Source organism: Hevea brasiliensis, chromosome 13, assembly GCF_030052815.1.
Source record: "Hevea brasiliensis isolate MT/VB/25A 57/8 chromosome 13, ASM3005281v1, whole genome shotgun sequence".
Lineage (NCBI taxonomy): Eukaryota > Viridiplantae > Streptophyta > Magnoliopsida > Malpighiales > Euphorbiaceae > Hevea > Hevea brasiliensis.
Window position 1 is genome coordinate 51,521,846 of NC_079505.1, and position 10,246 is coordinate 51,532,091.

Here is a 10,246-nt window from a genome sequence, read left to right on the forward strand (position 1 = left end):
AACTCCTTGAGGTTTCATGCTGGAACACACAACATGAAATTCTTTTAAATGCTTATGTGGATCCTCACCTGCAAGACCATCAAACTTAGGCAACAAAAGAATTTGTCCAGATTTTAACTCAAAAGCAACATTTAAAGTAGGTTATTAAATACACAAAGGCTGTTGGTTTAGATTAGAAGCAGCCAACTCTTTCAAGGTTCTAGCAACCATGGTTTCATTTTCGAAATTTGAATCTAAATCCGAATCCGAACTTAACTCCCTTGGAGATTGGACTCCTTCAGATGTACTTGGAATCTGCTTAGCCTGCTTAGCCAATTTTCTCAACTATTTAGCTGTTTTTTCTACTTTTGGATCAAAGATCAACTCATCAGATTGAGAAATTCTTGTCATATACAAAAAGAAATCAAAGTAAAAACAAAAAAATGCCTCAAAACCCTAGAAAATGATGGAATTTGGCCTCAAAAGGGTGGGGCCAAAGAATCCAATGGATTGATTGGCCTTGATCAGAACGTCATTTCCTTCAAAATAGGTATGAGCTGCCCTTCAAATTCAACCAAAATTCTTGATGAATAGTAACACCGTAATTTTTTTTCTTTTTCGAAAACATGAAAACAGTAACAACTCACAAACAAAATTAATAACAAAATATCCTAACACCAAAAACATAAAATCCAATAAATTTTAGTCTCCGACAAAGGCGCCAAAATTCTTGATGGCTGTCGAATCCACTGGAAATTAAATTAACTGAAATTACTAGTTATAAAATATTTTTTGTAGTAAGTGGTAAATCCAGGTCGAACCCTAGAGACTGAATTATTAAATTTCGTGCACTTGTGTAATGGAAAAAGAAACAAAGGTTTTGGGGGGGGGGGGGATGATTCATAATCCAAAGAAGAAATTAAAAATCAAAAATTAAGAACTAAAATTAATTATGAAACTCTCAAATTAAACAAACTTTAGTCCAAGGTAATTCGCATTCCAATACATTAATTCGATCATAAGCAAAAGAAATACAATTACATCTTATTGAATACTTAACGTAGATTTACCAAACAACGAGGTAAAATCTCTAACTTCCTTATACTCATCAATTCGAGCCCAGAACTCTTGTTGACTCTAATTATTAACTGAATTGGTATTAAGCAATCCATATCAAATTAATAACTGCTTTAAGAATAGGAAGTAGTTAAGCTGAACAACAATTCATGAAGCATAAATCATTTAATTTACCCTATTGTTCCCTTAGGTTATTATCGAAAACTGGGATTATAATCAATGAAACCTAATTGCTACTCATGTTCAATCTTATACAACAATTACGGATTATGAAGATGAACTAGCAATTGATCACTTCAAACAATTAACTAATAGGCCTTTTTAGCAAATCATTCAATAGATCAAAGACAATGAAATTAGAAAACAATAGATATTCAAAAGACATAAATTAAATTAAGAACTTAGTCTCACAAATCATGCAAAAGAACTTGAATCCCTTGAACTGAATTAAGAACTTAGCCACTCATGTTCATGGCTTACAGAAAATTAAAGAAGAAAATTGAAGAAATCTAGAATGTGAATGGAGAATGAAAGTCTAATTTTTTTCAAGAGGCTGCTGAATCTTCTATTTATAATAAATGGCCTAGGGTTAGGTTTAAGAGTCTTTCTCTCTGTAAAAAACTGCAACTGGAGCAAAATTAGAAAACTGATTATCGACGGATACATGGCCCGTGTATCACTACATGGCCCGTGTATCACTACATGGCCCAGGACCGTGTAACTTACTAGAGCTGAATAGGTATGTCTTGCATTGGCACAGAAGGTTACACAGGTCTCTAGGATTTACACGGGTCAAGTTACACTGCATGTGTACTTTATTTCTTCCTCGGTTCTCTGGATTTCTTCTGGCAGAATGTTACACGGGTCCATGGTTGTGCTTACACGACCCGTGTACTTTGTATCAACAACGCTTCTCAATCCTTCGACCTTTCCAAGCTTCCTTCCACACTTCTATGCTCTGAAACTTCACCAAAACCCTAAAAAATACAGCAAGAGTCAAATTAATGCAAATGCTAAAAATTTCTCCATTTAACACAATTATTTCAATAACTCTCTAAATATATGCCTAATAGATAATTATACTTTAATCAACTGAATTAGGCATAAAGATACCCTAGAAACACTAAATGTGATGGAAGTAAAATTAATAAATTATGCACTTATCAGGTGGTCTGGTCAGGATGAGCTTAGGTTGGTTGGCTTGGTTACTGGTTTGTGTTAGTTTGTTTGGTAAGGATTATTGCTATCCTTATATTATGTGCCTATTGTTTTTTCTTCAGTTTTTGTAGACCAAGACGTACTCTTGGCCTTTCTAGGCTTTTAATGCATGTTAGCATCTTTAAAAAATAAATAAATAAATAAATAATAACTCAGTAGCAAGTATCATCACATAAACAACAATTAACACAAAGTAAAGTGTTTGAAAGTAACACTGCAAAAGAAATATTTGTGAATGAAAATTTTCATTTCTAAGTTGAAGATTTTAGAAACAGAAACCTTCTATTTCTAATTACTTTGTTGCTAATGACAATAGAAATGGAAATTTTTGTCCGTTTATAAATTAGAAACGGAGTTAGAAACATATTATAGTCCATTTCTAATCAAAGAAAGAGATTAATCTATATATAAAAAATGTTATTAAAAATAAATTACTAACAAAAAAATTAAATTAACGAAAAAATGCCATAAATATATTATAATAAAATTACTAAAAATAAATTACTAATAAAATTAAAATGAGAGAAGGAGTTCTAAATAAGAAAGAAAAAGTTGAAAGAAAAATGAAATGAAAGAAAGAATGAAATGCGAAAAAATATTAATGAAAAAAATAAGAAAAAAATTGAAATGAAAGATAAAAAGAAAAAAATGAAAGAAAATGGAAGAAATAGTGAAAGAAAAAATCAAATAAAAAAATATTAACAAAAAATAAGAAAAACAATAAGAGAAAAATGAAATGAAAGATAAAAGAAAGAAACGGAAAGGAAATAGAAGAAAGAGTGAAATGAGAGAAAAGGAAATGAAAAAATGTGTGATATAAGGAAAGGGAAGTTTTTTATATGCGAATTAGAAATGAATTGTAAAAATCCATTTTCTAATTCAAATAAAAGAAGGAATTTTTCCATCCGCAAATTAGAAACGGATTTTTGAATCTGTTTTTAAATTTGAAATGCAACAAAAATAGATTTTCATATCTGTTTTTAAAATTTAGAAAAAGGTGAAATATTTCTCTTCATAGCTTGGTGGAGTTGGCCAGGTTTTGGGGACATTATTAAGGGCATGTGGGCGGAAATTTCTACTACTAATAATTATTCTTTCTCAGCCTTCAAGCTTAAATTGCTAAGACTAAGTTCAAAGAGTGGAATACTCAAGTCTTCAAGCATGCTGGAAATAGGCTTAAAAGAGTTAAATGAAAGCCTTGACCATAGAGAGAATGTAGCCAAATATTATGCACTAAATCCTTTTAAAAGGCTACTATTTGGCAATTAAAGGATGATAAGCACCTTTATCCTTTGCATAATGAAAGCATGTGGAGGCAAAATCTCAACAATTATAGTGCAAACTAGGTGGGAAGAATACCTTTTTTTCATGTCTATTGTTCTACCAAATGGAGGTTGAATAGGATAACCACTATGTTATTTGGAGATTTGATAATTAACCATGAAGAATTTATTCTTAGCCATGACGATTTGATTAGCTGGAAATTTGTCTTGAAAAAGAATAAATAAAATATATTAAAAGAGTTACAACTTGTGCAACTTGTTGCAACTTTGTTTCTAAGAAATAAAGTTGTCAACTTTGGCTTTAAAAGGTGAGCCAATTTTTTTGGCTATAAATAGGAGGTGATGCTCCATTTTGTGAAAGCCCGCAAAATGAAAAGTAGCCTAATTTGGCCAGATAAGTGATGGAGAGAATATTAGAGAGAATTTTCTCTGAACTTTTGTGAGATTTTGGGTGAAATTAGGTTTGAGGGTTTTGAGTAATTTGTGAGAGAAAAATATTTAATACTTGTAATTATTTTTCTCATAATATAATATTTATTTGTGGAGTAGGCTTATGCCTAACCAATTTAAATTTTGTGTTCTTTGTATTTTGAGTTATATTTTCTTAATAATTTGGTATCAAAACCAAGGTTCATGATGTCAAAGATGGAAAGCACAAAATTTGAAGTGTAGCCATTTGGTAGGAAAAGTAATTTTAGTTTGCAATAAAACAATGTGAAGGATGTCTTTGTGCAATAAGGATTAATCAAGGCCTTGAATCAATAAGGATTAATCAAGGCCTTGAATAAGAAGCAACTGGTGATCATCAAAGATGATGATTGGGAGGAAATTCAATAAAGGGCAACAAGTATTATTAGATTAACACTAGCCTCTTATGTGAAGTACAATGTTTTAAAGGAGACTTCGCTGGTTATTTTAAGGAAGAAGTTAGAGGGCCTGAACATGTCCAAGTCACTTACAAATCACTTATACTTAAAGAGGGAGTTGTACTAACTCAGAATAGAGGAAGGTACTAATGTAAGGGATCACCTAAATGCATTCAATAAATTAATCACCTAATTGGGTAGTCTTGGTGTGAAGATTGATGAAAAAGATAAAGCCCTTTTACTTTTAACCTCTCTCCCACAATTTTACAAAAGCTTAGTGATGACCTTAATAATTGAGAAGAAGACTTTGAAGGTGGAGGAGGCTACTACAGTTACTTGGACAAAGAGAAGTTCAAGAAGACAAGTAGTAACAATGATGGTGGAGCTTTTATTTTGAGTTCCAGTCATGGTAGAAGCAATACACATGGAAGCAATTCGAGAAGAAATAATAAATCAGGCTTGAGACCATGAATAGATTATGCAGATAAAGAATGCTATTCCTAGCATCATAAGGGTAATATTTAGTACACTTGTAAGAATATAAAGAAAGATCTTGCAGAGTTCTAATAATTTAAGAAGAGTCATGGAAAAGAAGGGGTTGCTATAATTACAACTCATGAAGATATTGAATGTGATGTTTTAAGTGTGGAAGATGGTAAGGAAAAGGCAATAGGTCCATTGTAAGATGAGTGATTAATATATTCTACTTGCCCTTTCCACATTTGTTTAAAAAGGGAATGGTTTGATACAATTGAAGAGAAGAAAGAAGAGTGAGTAAAGCTAGCAAATGGAAACAAGATGGAATTAGAAGGTGTCAGAAGAGTAAAGATCAAGCTGTATGGTGATTTGTGAAGTTATTTGAGGAAGTGAGATATGTTCCTATGTCTAAAAGGAACCTGATTCCTTTGGAAAATTTGGATTCCTTGGGTTATGGGTGTTCCATTTAACGTGGAGTCATGAGAGTTAATTGAGGTGCTCTTGTAACCATAAAGGGCAAGAAACTTGGCATGAGAAATTTCTATAAATTAGAAGATAGCACACTAGTTGAAAAAATGCAAGTTGAGGCAAGGGGTAATATAAAAAACAAGGAGTGGAAAGAATTACCCAAGTGAAAATTGACTTTTATAGAAATTGTGAAGGTCCATTAATTGGTGCAAGAGACTTCAAGTCAAGGTGGAGATTTGTTATTCGGTGACTTGATTCTTAACCATGAAGAATTTATTTCCTAGCCATGAAGATTTGATTAGTTGGAAATTTATATTAGAAAGAATAAATAAAATATATTAAAAGAGTTGCAACATGTGCAAGTTGCGGTAACTTTGTTTTTAAGAAATAGAGTTACTGACTTTGACTTTAAAAGGTGAGCAAATTGTTTTTGCATTAAATAGGAAGCGATTCTCCATTTAGTGAGAGCCCAAAAAATGACAAATAGCTCAACTTTGTGAGATAACTGATAGAGAGAATGTAAGAGAGAATTTTCTCTAAAATTTTATGAGATTTTGGATGTAATTGAGTTTGAGAGTTTTGAGTAATGAGAGTTTTTAGTAATTTGTGAGTGAGAAAAATATTTAGCACTTATAATTAATGTTCTCATAATATAAGATTAATTAGTGGAGTAAACTTATGCCGAACCACTTTAAATTTTGTGTTTTTTGTATTTTGAGTTATATTTTCTTAACACACTATGAAAAGCAATGATCTGTGCCTTGTGGATAAGGTCTCAATCAGGAAAGTAATTATTGATCACTTCAAACAGTGGTTTTGCTTGCACTATCCACTACCCTTTCATGGACCTGTTCTTATGTACTCTCACTTGTTAGCAATAGAGGTCGAGAATATAGGGCTACTATTTTTCATAAATGAAATTAGAAGTGCAGTTTGGTTTTGTGATTCAACAAAGGCTCTAAGGCTTAATGATGCAGATCTTATTTTCTATAAGAAGGCATGGAACTTGATTAAAGATTTTATATTCCAAATGGTTAGTGATTTCTATAATACGGTAGTATCTAACGTAGTAGCTACCTCGCAAGTTTATGATTTCAGACCTATAAGTTTGATTCATGATTTGTATAAAGTCATAGCCAAGATTTTAGAAAACTAGCCCAAAGTTGTGCTTCCCTCCATCGTTAGTTGAAATTTGTCACGACCCAACCTATGGGCCGGACCGACACTAGGACTTGGGCCAGCCTAAAGCCCTCGAGGCCCGTAGTAAGCCTAACTATTCCTTAACCCAACTCTAAGGGCCATTTGGGCCTAATTTCAAGAATTCAACCGGACAAAGTCCGGCCATAAAATGGACCTTTCAACGGGGAGTTTTTGACTTACCCGACCTGTAAACACAATATATAATTAATTGGGGAGCTCAGTTCACCCTCCACATACTCAGCTGTCATAAAAATAAATGGGAGCTCAGCTTTCTCATCCAGTCCAACAAACATGCATATAATAATAATATTACAGGCCCAATATGACAATTATATTACAGTCCCCAAAATAAATAAATATTTCTAACACATGCAGAAATTTTAGGAGTTAATAAAATTTCACAAACATTAATAAATAACCTGCAAAGGAGAAAAGCAAGTTAACCACAACAAAAATCCTCCTATAGCCTGAAAAATAATGAATAGGAGTGAGCGTTCGACTTAGAGAGTAAAATATCAATTTTAACCATAATCTCTATAACTATCTAAAGCTAATGCACCCTGTAGAGTGAAATGCAACATCAGCAATATTTTCACATCATAACAGCAAAAAGGTAATTTGGAGCACTCACACACCCGATAATATCAAACAATACATATATGGGAGCTGATCCCCTATACAGCTCTCTTAATCCAACCTGTGCCAGCAAAGAACTCAGCTCGGACTTCCACTTAATAAACCAAATCGGGGTCCCAGCGAAGAACTCAAGCTGTGTCTGCCCCGAAGGACCAGGTCCCAGCGAAGATCTCAAACCGTGTTTACCGGTCCTATCCATAGCCAACACCACATCACACGCACGCCAACGCACGCACACTGCTCCAAATTACCACAACAACATCCATGGCACTTTAACAGTTGTGAATGCAACATAAAACGTGCCTAGAGTTTAACTACATAGATATATACATATAAGTGATGCATGGGCATGCTTGAACATATAATAATATCGAAATTACAATTAAAATTAATATTTTACTCACTGACTTGACAGTAGTCACTATGGCGGCTGGGAGGAGGAAGAAGGCTGTACCGGCTCACCTGACAATTTTATTACAATCATTTAATAAATTTGACTCAATACAAACTAAGAAAAAGACCAAAGACGTCCTAAGTCGTGCCGAAAATCCGGCAGAGTCTCCCCTATACCTAGGACCTACCCAACCTGCAAATGGGTTTAAAACACACTTCTATATCCACCAACCATACACCCACAACTCAATCATATCACACAGCCCCTCCTGGGCCCATCCAAACAGTCATCAATCACAATATGTAAAATTATAATTTAGTCCTTATAATTGACCCTTTTGCAAAAATTACCCAAATAAACTCTATCAATTCTAAAACTTTGCCCCGCGGTCCTTAGCAATATTACTAGGCTAATGCAAAAAGAATCATAATTTTCTGAGCTACCACGAATATTTTATAGATTTTTAATCCCATTTAAGCACTAGAAAATTACAAAAAAGTAAGGTTCGGGTTTACCTATGTTGATTCCGATCTTGGGAACGGGCTCGGGGCGTCTGACAACGGTGGGGTAGCTAAAATCCTGATCCAATTTCAAGACTATTAGTAGCCGGTCTGTCTAGCCGGAAATTCACATACCCGAACAACTGTCGAATTTCTGTGAATTGAAAGTACCTACACGAAGCCCACAACACGGCGGTTAGTATAAAATTTTTACGAAATTCTCTAAGCTCATTTAATGCTCGGAAAAACACTGCAAAGTTTCATGGGACCCACCGAAAAACGATGTCGGAAAATTTCAAAATTTATATTGCCGCGAAGCTCTCGACGAGTGGAGCGCTCTGGTACTCTCAGTTTCCTTGTGGGGTTCACGGTTTGAGAGAAATCTAGCCCAAAAGTCGAAATGGGCTAAAACTTTCCGGACAAAAATTGGACAAACCGCTCAATGGATTTTGGTGTTCTTGGTGTCTATGGAAAGCTCTCGAGGTGTAGATGGTGTTTGATACAAGACCCGGCCCATTTGGTGGCCGGATCGGCCGAATTTCGGCCGGGAAGCCAAAACGGCGCGCGTACGCAGAGGGAGCTTTGCGTGTCGTTTTCGGCCGCTTGGAAGGTCGGTCGGCGGTGGTGAGGCATCGGGGCAATGCGCAGGCGAGGCGGCGCGGCTGGGGAGGAGGCGGTGCGACCTGGAGGTGAGGGAGGAGAGAGAAAATGGGAGGGGAAGGAGGAGAGGTCGGGCGCGCGAGGGAGAAGGAAGAGCAAAAAGAAAAGGGCCGGTCCTATCTGGTCCGGTTTGATTCGGCCAGTCCGATTCAAGATACAAAATTTTAAATTTTTACTCTACCTTGGGATCGAAAACGAGGCCCAAAAATTTCGAAAAAATTCTAGAAAACTCAGAAAAATTCGTAGACTCCAAATATATTTTTAGTTTTGCCACGTGGTCTTTAAATTAATTTTTAAAAATCATCAAAGTTTTATATTTTCGGGAAATCAAACCCGATTTCTAAAATCCAAAAAATTTCAAATAATTTCTTAAAATTTAAATAAGATTAAAATATTAATATTTATCCAAAAATAATAAATTTAAAAATTAGGGGTATTACAAAATTAGTGTGCCTTCTTAAGTGGAAGACAAATTTTGGACAGTTTTGTGATTGCTAGTGAAGTTATTAACTTCCACAGGAAAGCACATAAAAGTCGTTTCTTATTTAAAATTGATTTCGGAAAGGCTTTTGATTCTCTAAGATGGGATCATCTGGACAAAACCATGGAACTTATGGGTTTTGGTATTACATGGAAGGTGTTGAATTACAACCTGCATCACTAGGGTTCATGACTCTATCTTAATCAATAGCTGCCCTTTTGAAGAATTTAGCATGAGGAATGGTTTGAGACAAGGAGATCCATTATCCCATTCTTGTTTGTAATTGCATCTGAAACCATTTTTGATGGTTGATAAGCACATGCTCAAGGCTGGTTGCAATGTGTATCCATTGACTCTAGTAGTGTTAATTTCACATTAGCAATTTGCTTATGATACTTTGTTCTTCTGTCTAACCTTATTGGATTATTTGGTTGCCATTTGTTAGCATATATAGTGAGAAGTGTTGAAACAAAAATTTAATGCGAAAGAATAAAAAATATTTTTATTGAATAGAAAAAAACTCTCCGTACAACTCCATTTACAATCTTAATTGATGTGCTGTATATATAGCACTTAGATCTAACAAAATAAAATAAATATCTCATCTAAATCTCAACCATTAGTTAAGATTAGATCACTACTTAAAATTTGAAATGTAACAATTTTAAAAATGAAGACTAAATCAAACATGTTTGAATTTGATTCTAACATTCTCTCCCTTAATTCAAACATGGACTCAAAATAATTTATTTTTTTTATTAGAGCACTTCTCTCTATTTGGCAATTTGGATGTTGGAGCACTTTTCTTCAGCTGACAAATTTGTGTGTTAGAGCACTCTCTGACAAATTTGGTGCATTTCTCATCATTTTTTGATGCACTTCTCACCAACATTTGCTTCTGATTTTCTTAGAGCACTTCTCTTCAAACTTAAAAAAAGATATTCTTTCTCCTGTGCTATATTTACTTCTTCATTTTTAAACCTGCAATCTTTTAACAAATGCCCAAA